At 35.9% G+C, this 10285-nt stretch overlaps 1 long non-coding RNA gene across 1 annotated transcript; it reads left to right on the top strand.

The window, feature by feature from the left end:
- On the top strand, positions 1-7565 carry LOC135273825 (uncharacterized). The gene is made up of 5 exons (XR_010341618.1): positions 1-221; positions 1470-1653; positions 2164-2301; positions 3918-4837; positions 7508-7565. It is a non-coding gene; the product is annotated as an uncharacterized LOC135273825 (long non-coding RNA).
- Positions 7566-10285: the final 2720 nt, after the last annotated feature.

The raw sequence follows: 10285 nt of genomic DNA, 5'->3' as shown, positions 1-10285 counted from the left end.
ACAGATCCTGCTAACCTACTGAAAATTCAGGATGCAGTTCATTCATGGGAAAGATCAATAGAAGTTGAAAAAAATCGCTGTGAACTACTTACACTAAAAATGAAAAAAATGGAAAATGAGGTCCATGTACTACTAAAGGAACTATCTGAAACAACAAAAAAAATAAAATTACAGTTAGAACATCGAAACAATGAATGGGAACGAGATTTCTACAGTTTGAGGCATGATATCCTAGTTTTAAAGAAATAGTTGAAGTATTTCCTTTATACTAAAAATATGTAGAAAAATTCTGGTAATTACTGACTTGCCTTCTGGGGCCAAATGGGGGAGAACTTCTGAGTCTTCTGGAGTGAGAAATCTTTGATATGAAAGGTTCTTTACTATGAATACTTCTACTATTAATTAAATGCTTACTCTTTTAAATCATAATTTTTGTGACTGTATAGGGGTTTACCATATGGAAATCGCATCATTGATTTAACAGATTGAATTGGGGTTTTTAAAGTTTTCTGTATTTAAATAACGTTGCAAGGAACATCTTTTATACAAATGTTTTTCTACATTTTTGGTTATTTGCTTTGAATAAAATCTTCAATGTAGATTTTTTTTTGTTTAATTATAGAAACTTTTAACAAATGGTCTTTTATCAATGTTTCTTACTTATGACTCAATCAACACAGTATGAAATGTTCATTTTTTAAAAACTCAGAGCAATTCTTTTAAATTTATAGTTTTATTCTTACTATGCACGAAATAAAAGTTGAAATGAAAGGTGATTTCTGATTAGTTTATTCAACATTTCTCACTTTTCCACAGATAAAGTTAATTCAGAGTTCTATCTGAAAACACATACTGTCCAAAGTGTCACTCCCCCCCAAAAAAAACATCAAAAGCGTGGGGTAGCAGATATTAGGCTCCTTAGTCTAGTCTTGCAGTATAGTAATCTGCTGATACATGTGTGAAAGACAATTGAAGGTGCTCTTTTACACCGTAAATCAGTTTTAGGGATATCTGCACTATTTCATGAAGATGAACATTTATTTCTAGTGAATTTACAAACTTATTTATAAACAGTAACTTCATTTTAATTAGCTAACTCTAAATTACTTGTCCTAATTGAGAAGCAATTGCAACTGATAGAGAAAAAAAGTTTATTTTCCACCTATAATGTTGCTGAATTTCCAATGGATATGGAAATTTCCAATATCCTTTTCCATAATATTTGCCAATGTTACTAGGAACAGAAACTTCCCAATTACCAGTATGTTCTTTCCTCACTACCTTTCAAGTATACACCCTTTGGAAGAGATGGAAGTAAGAAACAGAAAACATAAGAACTAGAAAGGAAAAACATTCAAGATTGTAGACATTTTATTAGTATAGTAACCAACATATGGAGAGCCAGATCACAAAATGAACTTTTTATTTTCTAATGGAATGAACGTTAAGATAAACATATTTCACTGCAGATCTACCTTAAGACAAGAAGAAGAGAAGAGAAAAACCACCAATACATTGTATGAAAAAATCAGGGGACACTTAAGAAGAAAAGAAGAGCAGTACAGGAAAGAAATTGAGGTGAAAAAACAACTTCAACTGACTCTGATAACATGAGATATGGAATTGAGAACAGTAAGAAATAATTTGAATCAGGTAAAATAATCTTTGGTAAAATGTTTCTGTTTCTAATTTTACTTCATCAGTATTACTTATAATATCCCTTTGTTTTAATATCTTAGGCTTAAAAAAATCAAAAAATGTTATTTTAAAATAAACTATGACATTTATAGCTAAAGTTATTTATTATATTCTTGGCATCAAATAGATGCTCAGTATGTTCCCCGAGTGAAGGGTATGTTGAGTTTGATCATTAACATAAATGTTCATTTAGGCATTTTTAAGTTAAAATACAGGCTTTAAAACTGTAATGAAACTAGTTAAATGTTTTACAAAGAAATTTTACCTCACCACACTATATCTGCTTGTATTTAAAAACTGTTTTTGCTCGTTGATGAAGGTAGCTGTTACTTATGCCATTAAAGCTTGTGCCATTCTTCAAGGAAAAAGGTTCTTGTGTTTTAATAGGCTACTTTTTAAACTGCTGTTAATGTTTTAGACTTCTTTTTCAATGTTTATTAGACCAAAAATGTAATGTATCTCTAGGTTGTACAAGAGCTAAATGACACCCAGAGGCAACTTTCTCGAGAACAGAATGCCAGAATACGACAAGATGAGATTCTGACCAATCACCTTTGCAAACAAAAGGAGATAGCACTGGCTCAAAGGAAGAGGAATTTTAAGGTATTTTCTTTCAGTCATTTTCAAATATGTGTGTGTATAGGTATTTGTATGTGTATATATATTTAAAATCCAACTATTTGTATCTTGGCAAATAGAGAATATTTTAAAACCATTGATGTGTGTATATATAGTCAGTTGGAGGTGTGGTGGTGGCATTTTTGGCCATTGGATAAAGTCATGTTTTAAATTAAACTCCATTTGTGTGCAGTGGTCAAGCAGTGACTCTCATAATGGCCTCATCCAAAGGAGAGGCTTTTAATAGGTTGTACAAGAGCTAAATGACACCCAGAGGCAACTTTCTTGAGAACAGAATGCCAGAATACTACAAGATGAGATTCTGACCAATCACCTTTGCAAACGGAAGGAGATAGTACTGGCTCAAAGAAATTGATGATCTCTCCATTATCTCCAAACTCTTGATACTAACAATAGACGTTCTAGTTTTTGGAAGTGATTTCATCTCCTTGGTTTATTAGTGGAGAGGTTAGTTTATTATTTGCAAAAAAGTACAGCCAATTGAGAGACCATATTTTGAATGTGAGTCTCCTCACTTTTGAGAATAACAGTTTTCTCCAAGTGGTATCTTATTTCAGTACAAAAAGCATTTTGAAACAATAAGATACCATAATGTATACTTAGTGATAATTTATTGATAAATATTTTGTTCCTAGTGAGATAGTTTAGTGTATTTTCTCCTATTTCACATTTAATACTGTTTCCAACATTATGAAGGAAACAAAAGTTACTGCAACAGCAAGTAATCCCACGATTTTCTAAGAAGAGCTCTGTAAATTTCATCTTATTTGCCATTGTTCTTGGAGAAATAAGCTTCTTTTGCATTTACATATTTACATCACAGAAGGAACTGTGACGTGGCGGAGGAGCACTAGACATAGAATCAGAAGACCTGGGGAAAATCCTCAGCTTGTTTCTATTTGTCACCTCTCCTTTTCAGAGTTGTGGTAAATGAGTTCATTGATGTATGTAGAAGTGCTTAGTACAATGACTTGATGGATCATTTGTCAATAAATGTAATTATTATAACATTATAAAAATGATAGAAAAGCAGAATATTAAAGGTTATATATTTGTTAATATTGAAAGTAGAATATTAAATGTTATATAGAGTATTAAATGTTAGAAAAGTAGAATATTTATAGAATATTCTCAGCAAAGTGAACCTGAAGCACTTTGGGAAATTTACCTATCCAAAGATACCCAGAGTTAAGGCTTTTATTATGGAGTGGTGTAGAGGTTAGATATCAGAGTGGACCCAATTTTTTAATGGATTCAAATTTGTTAATCTTTTTTGTTGTGCCCTTGAGTTTGTCTTTTGTAATTCAGAGAAAAGCTTTTCTTATTGTGAGATTCTTAAACATTCTCTAGAGGTTTAGTTTCTACTTTCACAAATTTGTTGTCTTCAAATAAACTTTTGAACATTGAGGAATTTATGCCCAATAAGGTTTGAGGTTTTGATCCAACTTTCCCATTGCATATCCACTGATGGCAACCCTTTCATTGTATAGATGTGTAGGGTATGATTTAATTTCAGAGGAAATCAAGATAGGTCCTTTTATTGAGTGCCAGCTAGTGAGTGCTTCCTTTGTTTCATTTAGATTTCTCACAGCCATGACGAAGGACAAGATCTGTTGCATGAAAATCACATGTTGAAGAATGAAATTGCCACCCTCAGACTAGAAATAGACACAATAGAAAAACAGAACCAGGAAAATAAAAAGAATATTTCGAGGACATTGGTGACCTGCCAAAGACTATAAAACAGAATGGAGAAATATTAACAACAATATCCGAGTATACTGTTCAGCTTGGTGTCCTTACAGCTGAGGATACCACCCTCCATTCTAAACTGGAGAGTGAAAAGCAAAAGAAGGAAAGCCTGGAGACAGAAGTCGAATCACATCAGTCCAGACTGGCTGCTGCCAGTCATGATTGCGAACAAAATGAGACATCAAAAAGGGACGTGGAACATGCTTTCCAGAAAGCAAGAGATGAATGGTTTCATTTACAGGAGAAAATGAATTTTGATATGGCAGACCTAAAAGCTAACAATGTCTTTCTTTCTCAGAAACTATCTGAAACTCAAAGGAACTTCAAAAGCCTAAGCCTTAAGTTCCAACACGCAAGAGATGCTCTCTCAGAAAAGAGGTTTATTTTAGAATGCATGGAAAGAGACCTACACCAAACACGGTGTCAAATGCAGGAAATTCAACAGATGTATCAAAATGAACAATGTAAACTGAAGGAAGTCATTGGAAAGTAGGAATCTGTAGAGGAGAGGCTGTCTCAACTGCACAATGAAAATATGTTGCTTTTACAGCAACTGGATGATGTTCACAACAAAGCTGACAATCAAGAAAAGATAATAATTAGTATCTGAGACCAATTTCTTCCTACTGTGAAAATTCTTCAAGCTGAGAAAGAAAAGCTAGAAGAGAAAAATCAGGCATTAATCAATGAGTGCAATCATTTTAAAGAAAGGCTGGAACAACAGGAAAATGAGAAAGCAGAAAGAGAAGTAAGTATTAAGAAAGAGGAATACTTTTCAAACTTCCTGAAAGAAAATGTAATATCTGGTTTTGGCTAAATGTTGAATGGAATTGAATGTGAAAATGGATGGATTGTCAAGGTATTTGCTATATCAGCCTAGAAACATAGCTTGTTCCCAGAGACCTGAGAGATGCTTTAGTTTGAGTAAAGACATTGTGTCATCTATGAAATTTTAGGAGGTTAAGTTACAAGTTGTTAATAGATATAGACTAGTATTAATAAAGTTGTCTTATACTGCTGATAGAATAATTTCAACATCTTTATGTGAAGACCATGATGAAGCAGATGAATGGAAATGATCACTCCTAAAATGAATATTTTTGAACTTAAGATTCAATTCAGTAGGTTATTTTGAAAGTTAATTTCAGTTTTCCCAGGTGAAGTGGAGTTTATGGCTGAATCTTATAATACTTTTACATCGGTATCTTTTTATTTATTTTATTTGGCATTATTTTATTTTTATTAATGTCCATTTGACTTGAATCTGAAAATACGTCCATCTCAAATTATGTGTTGTTATGATCACTCAATTCTTTAAAGGCATCTACTTTTCGTTAAATCAGCATTTGGGACAAATGTGGTGAATTTTATCAAAGCCACATTTGATTTAATCTTCTCACTGTTATATATCATTTACTTTGAATATTTTCACAAATAATTTGCTCATAATTTTCATTTCAAGGCTCCATGACTATCATTTGAATATAACTTTGTCCAGCACAAAGATCATTGTAGCTCTGTGTGATTTATTAGTTTAGCATTGGAACCCCATTTTCAGACTAGTGAGGGGTGACAGATTCACATATAGTGGGAAACGAGTGAGTAGTGGGGACAAGAGTTGTGGGAGCTGGGGTCAGAGAGGAAGGTAGAGGCCAGTTTACCTAGGGCCTCGGAATTTTCCTTGTATTCTGAAATAGGAATCTGCTGGAAGGATTTGAGCAGGCAATTGACTATGTAGGAGCTCTAAGGTTTGTCTGAGCTTCTAATAAAAGAAAGGGAAAACATTTCACAGTGCAGAATTTATCACTACAGACCCTCCCACATACCCATTTCTTAGTGGAACTTCAGTAGGATGTTAGGCATTGAATATTCATCAGGGGATGAATGAATAGTGGGTGGGGTGAATCTGTTGTCTAAGTAACACAATAGAGATTTGGCAGGAAGGTAACACCTTCTGTGTCCTTAACTGAATTCAGTAATAAACAGGAATGTGAACCCATAAAGAAAAGAAGGTGAGTCAATGTATGTGGTGTTATATTTGTTACATATATATGCTAGATTTAGATGTTAACATAATTTAATAATAAGGTGATTTATAAAATCGTAGAAAAAAAATCGGGTAGTTGCAAGACAATTTCAACAAGAATTGGCAGATACCCTTAAAAACAATCTATGTCAGAGGCTTCATTTGAGGTTATATCCCATTGTCACATCCATGTAGAAGGGGACACACAAGAGTCAAAGAAAAAATGAGGTCAAATCAGAAGTCATGTACATATGAAATTGAATGTGTCAATAGTTAGTCTACAGCTGGTTAAACAATATAAAGTAATTTTGAAGACCAAATTCAACATTCAACAAAATGTTCTAGAAAATTATATTTCTTCTTTTTACTTTTGTAAATGGATACAGACACAACAGTATCTGGTTCCTGTTGTCTGTATCAGTTTTTACTTTTGTAAATGGATACAGACACAGATACTATTGTGTCTGTATCCATTTACAAAAGTAGAGACAAATAGGATAATTGTGTATTTGTTTAATGGATATCAGGATAACTTGTTCAGAAAGACCATTATCCTGTTGGCCAGAATGCTAATATTTTAGATGAATTTATAAGCTATTAAATAAGTTAGGCATTTTCTTTGTTTCTTTTTATTTTAAAAATAAAAGCATAGAAATATTTAGATTATGTATAGTATGTACATGAAAAATAGAGAAATAAATTAAGAGTTAAAAAAAGAATTAAGATAGAAGAAAATTATCTAGATCCCACCACTGGATTTTTTTAAAACAACTTTATTGAGCTATAATTCACATATCATACCAATCAACCATATATGATTCACTGTTTCGTAGTATTTTCACAGAGTTGTGTAACCATCACCACAATTAATTTTAGAACATTTTCTTCTCCCTGAAATGCAACCCTGTTTCTCTTAGCCATCACTGGCCGCAACCCCTACTCATGTCTTTCCACCTTGCCTGGTCCTAGGCAACCACCCTCTACTTTTTGTCTCCATAGATTATACCCATCTGACCATTTCATACAAATAGCATCATACAAAAATGCAGTTTTTTTTTTATGACTGACTTCTTTCATTTTGCATGTGTAGTAGGCCATTTTTGTGTTACAAAGCAGGGGTTCCAAACCCCCAGGTCACGGACTGGTACTAGTCCATGGTCTGTTAGGAACCAGGCCACACAGCAGGAGGTGAGCTGCACTTCATCTGTATTTACAGCCACCTTATCACTTGCATTACTGTCCAAGCTCTGCCTCCTGTCAGATCAGCTGTGAAATTAGATTCTCATAGGAGCCTGAGCCCTATTGTGAACTACCCACATGCAAGCGATCTAGGCTGCACACTCCTGATAATCTAAGATCTGATGATTGGTCACTGTCTCCCATCACCCCCAGATGCGACACTGTAGTTGCAGGAAAAGAAGCTCAGGGCTCCCACTGATTCCCCATAATGGTGAGTTGTATAATTATTTCATTATATATTATAATATAATAATAATAATAGAAATAAATTGTGCAATAAATGTAATGGGCATGAATCATCCTGAAACCATGCCTCTGCTCCTTGGTCCATGGAAAAATTGTCTTCCATGAAACCAGTTCCAGGTGCCAAAAAGGTTGGAGATGGCTGCTTTAAAGGAATACCTGAGACTGGGTCATTTATAAAGACGGGCACATGGTCCTGCAGGCTGAACACACACGATTACAACATCTGTTCAGCTTCTGGTGAGACTCTAGGAAGCTTATAAGCATGGTGCGTGGGAGGAAGGGGAGCAGGCAAATCACCTGGCAAGAACAGAAGCAAGAGAGTGGAGGGGGAGGTGCCACATACAGTTAAACAACCAGATCTTGCATGAATTCAGTTACCACCAAGGGGATGGTGCTGAGCCATTCATGAGAAATTCTCCCCCATGATCCAGACAACTCCCATCAGGCCATACCTCCAACACTGGCAGCTACATTTCAACATGAGATTTGGAGGGGACACATACCCAAACCATCTCAGAATGTTTTCAGGGTTCATTTGTGTCATATCACACATGAGCGCTTTATTTCTTTTTATGGTTGAATAATATCTATTGTATGGACATACCAGTTGTCCATTCATTGTTGAATGTTATTGTGTGGACATAGATTTATTTGTTTGTTTTCCCAATGCTGTTGGATTTTATCCTCAAGTTATTGGGCTGATTTCACCATCTCTTTGGCTTACCCATGCTGTCCTTCCTGACTTTTCAGCTTCTGTTTATCTAGCCTCCTTCTTTTAGACCTGGCACCCAATTTTCCCTTTTTCATGAAAATTTCCCTCACTGTTCTGACTCTCATTGACCATATGCTTCAGCACCTGTCTAGCTTGTGCAAAACACTTATCCCTTAATTTTACATTGATTTTAACTTTCCTCACAGTCTCACAGATATCTCACAGATATTTTTTATCTATTTTTTTTTTTTTTGCCAATTTGTACATGTTCTTTTGACAAATATCTCTTCAGTTCCTTGGTTTAACCATTAATTGGGTTATTTGTGTTTTTTTAAGTTGTTGTTTGAAATTCTTATATTTTCTGGGTATTAGTCCCTATTCAGATGAATTGTTTGTGAATACTTTGATCCATTCTACAGATTTCTCCTTCACTCTGTTGGTTGCCTCATTTGTTTGTAGCAGGTTTTTATTTCACCATAGTCTCAGTGGTCTATTTTGAGGTTTTTGCCTGTGCTTTTGAATCATAACCATAAAATCATTACCTAGTCGAATGTCCTGAAGCGTTTCTCCTAGGTTTTCTTCTAGTAACTGCCCTGGACCAGGTCAGTGGGATTCCTGGCTGCATCTTCGTCCATGCCAGCAGCTTCATTGGTGGTCACTGCACCCGAGAGGGTGCCTTGAGCATGGCCAGTGCCACCTTGGCCCAGCGCTCACACCTCCCACAAATCTCCTAGTCTAATAAAACCTTCCATCTCTGGCTGGGCGCAGTGGCTCACTCCTGTAATCCCAGCACTTTGGTAGGCCGAGGTGGGCGGATCACCTGACGTCAGGAGTTTGAGACCAACCTGACCAACACGGAGAAACTGTTTCTACTAAAAATACAAAAGTAGCTGGGCATGTGGCAGGCACCTGTAATCTCAACTACTCAGGAGGTTGAGGCAGGAGAATCGCTTGAACCTGGGAGGCAGAGGTTGCGGTGAGCCAAGAATACCCCATTGCACTCCAACCTGGGGAACAAGAGTGAAACTCCATTTCAAAAAACAACAACAACAACCAAAAAAAAAAAAAAAAAAATTTTTTTTTTTTTTAAGAGATCATGCAGCTTTTATTTGTCATTTAATATCTTCTTGGGCACAGATGGGATTTTCCTTTCAAAAAAGACTATATCACACACTTAGCTAGCTGGGACATATCGCAGAGGATTCTGTGAAAGTCGCATATAAAATACAAAATTCTGTTACATATACATCCATTTAACAACAGTTTGTATATTACAATGAGGCCAACGTCAGAATAACTTCCTGGACTTAACAAGCAGCATGAATACATCGTGGCAGCAGCAGGTAGAAATGCCCCCGTGAAGGGCAGTGTGCACACAGTGCAATTGCTACCAGAGCACAGACCAACGAGGTCCTATGTACAGGAATTCAGTACCACTAAGCACAAAGGTTCAGGTGTCTCAGCACCACTCACAGCACCAAGGGATATTCCCAATATTAAAAAAACAAAAAGCTTAAAAAACACAGCATTTGACAAAGTGTTAACATTTGGTATAGACTGACAGCATAATTCTTGCCCTTATAGTCCTAAATTTTTTTTTTTTTTTTAAGGGTAAAGGCTTAGAGTTTTAATCAGTCTGCCATGAAAAGCTCCTGCCCATTTTTCATCCTGGGGCCTCAGAACTTGGCTTTGGATTGGGACAAGGGAGAGGGTAATAGGCTGGGAGAGGTGAGTCAGTATGAATGGAGCTGAAGGACCAGAGCTGGGGCTGGAAGATCGGCAAGTGCGAAGGAGCAGAAAGCGGCTGCTAACCCCAGGTCCTGAGCCAAGTCAGAAATCCGAGGCCTCTTACAGCATCCAGGAGCCAACGTAGTGAAATCCACACGCGTCATGTCGTTCTTATCTGTAAAGCACTGTCGGCTGGCGCCCAAAGCACCAGGGCAGGAATGAATCTGGCCTGAAGTGCCTGAAGG

This window comes from Aotus nancymaae, unplaced genomic scaffold (genome assembly GCF_030222135.1).
Source record: "Aotus nancymaae isolate 86718 unplaced genomic scaffold, 86718_ANA_hifiasm-v0.15.2.pri h1tg000009l, whole genome shotgun sequence".
In the NCBI taxonomy this organism is placed as follows: domain Eukaryota; kingdom Metazoa; phylum Chordata; class Mammalia; order Primates; family Aotidae; genus Aotus; species Aotus nancymaae.
Note: the sequence above shows the minus strand (reverse complement) of the source record. Positions and strands in the feature narration are given on the sequence as shown.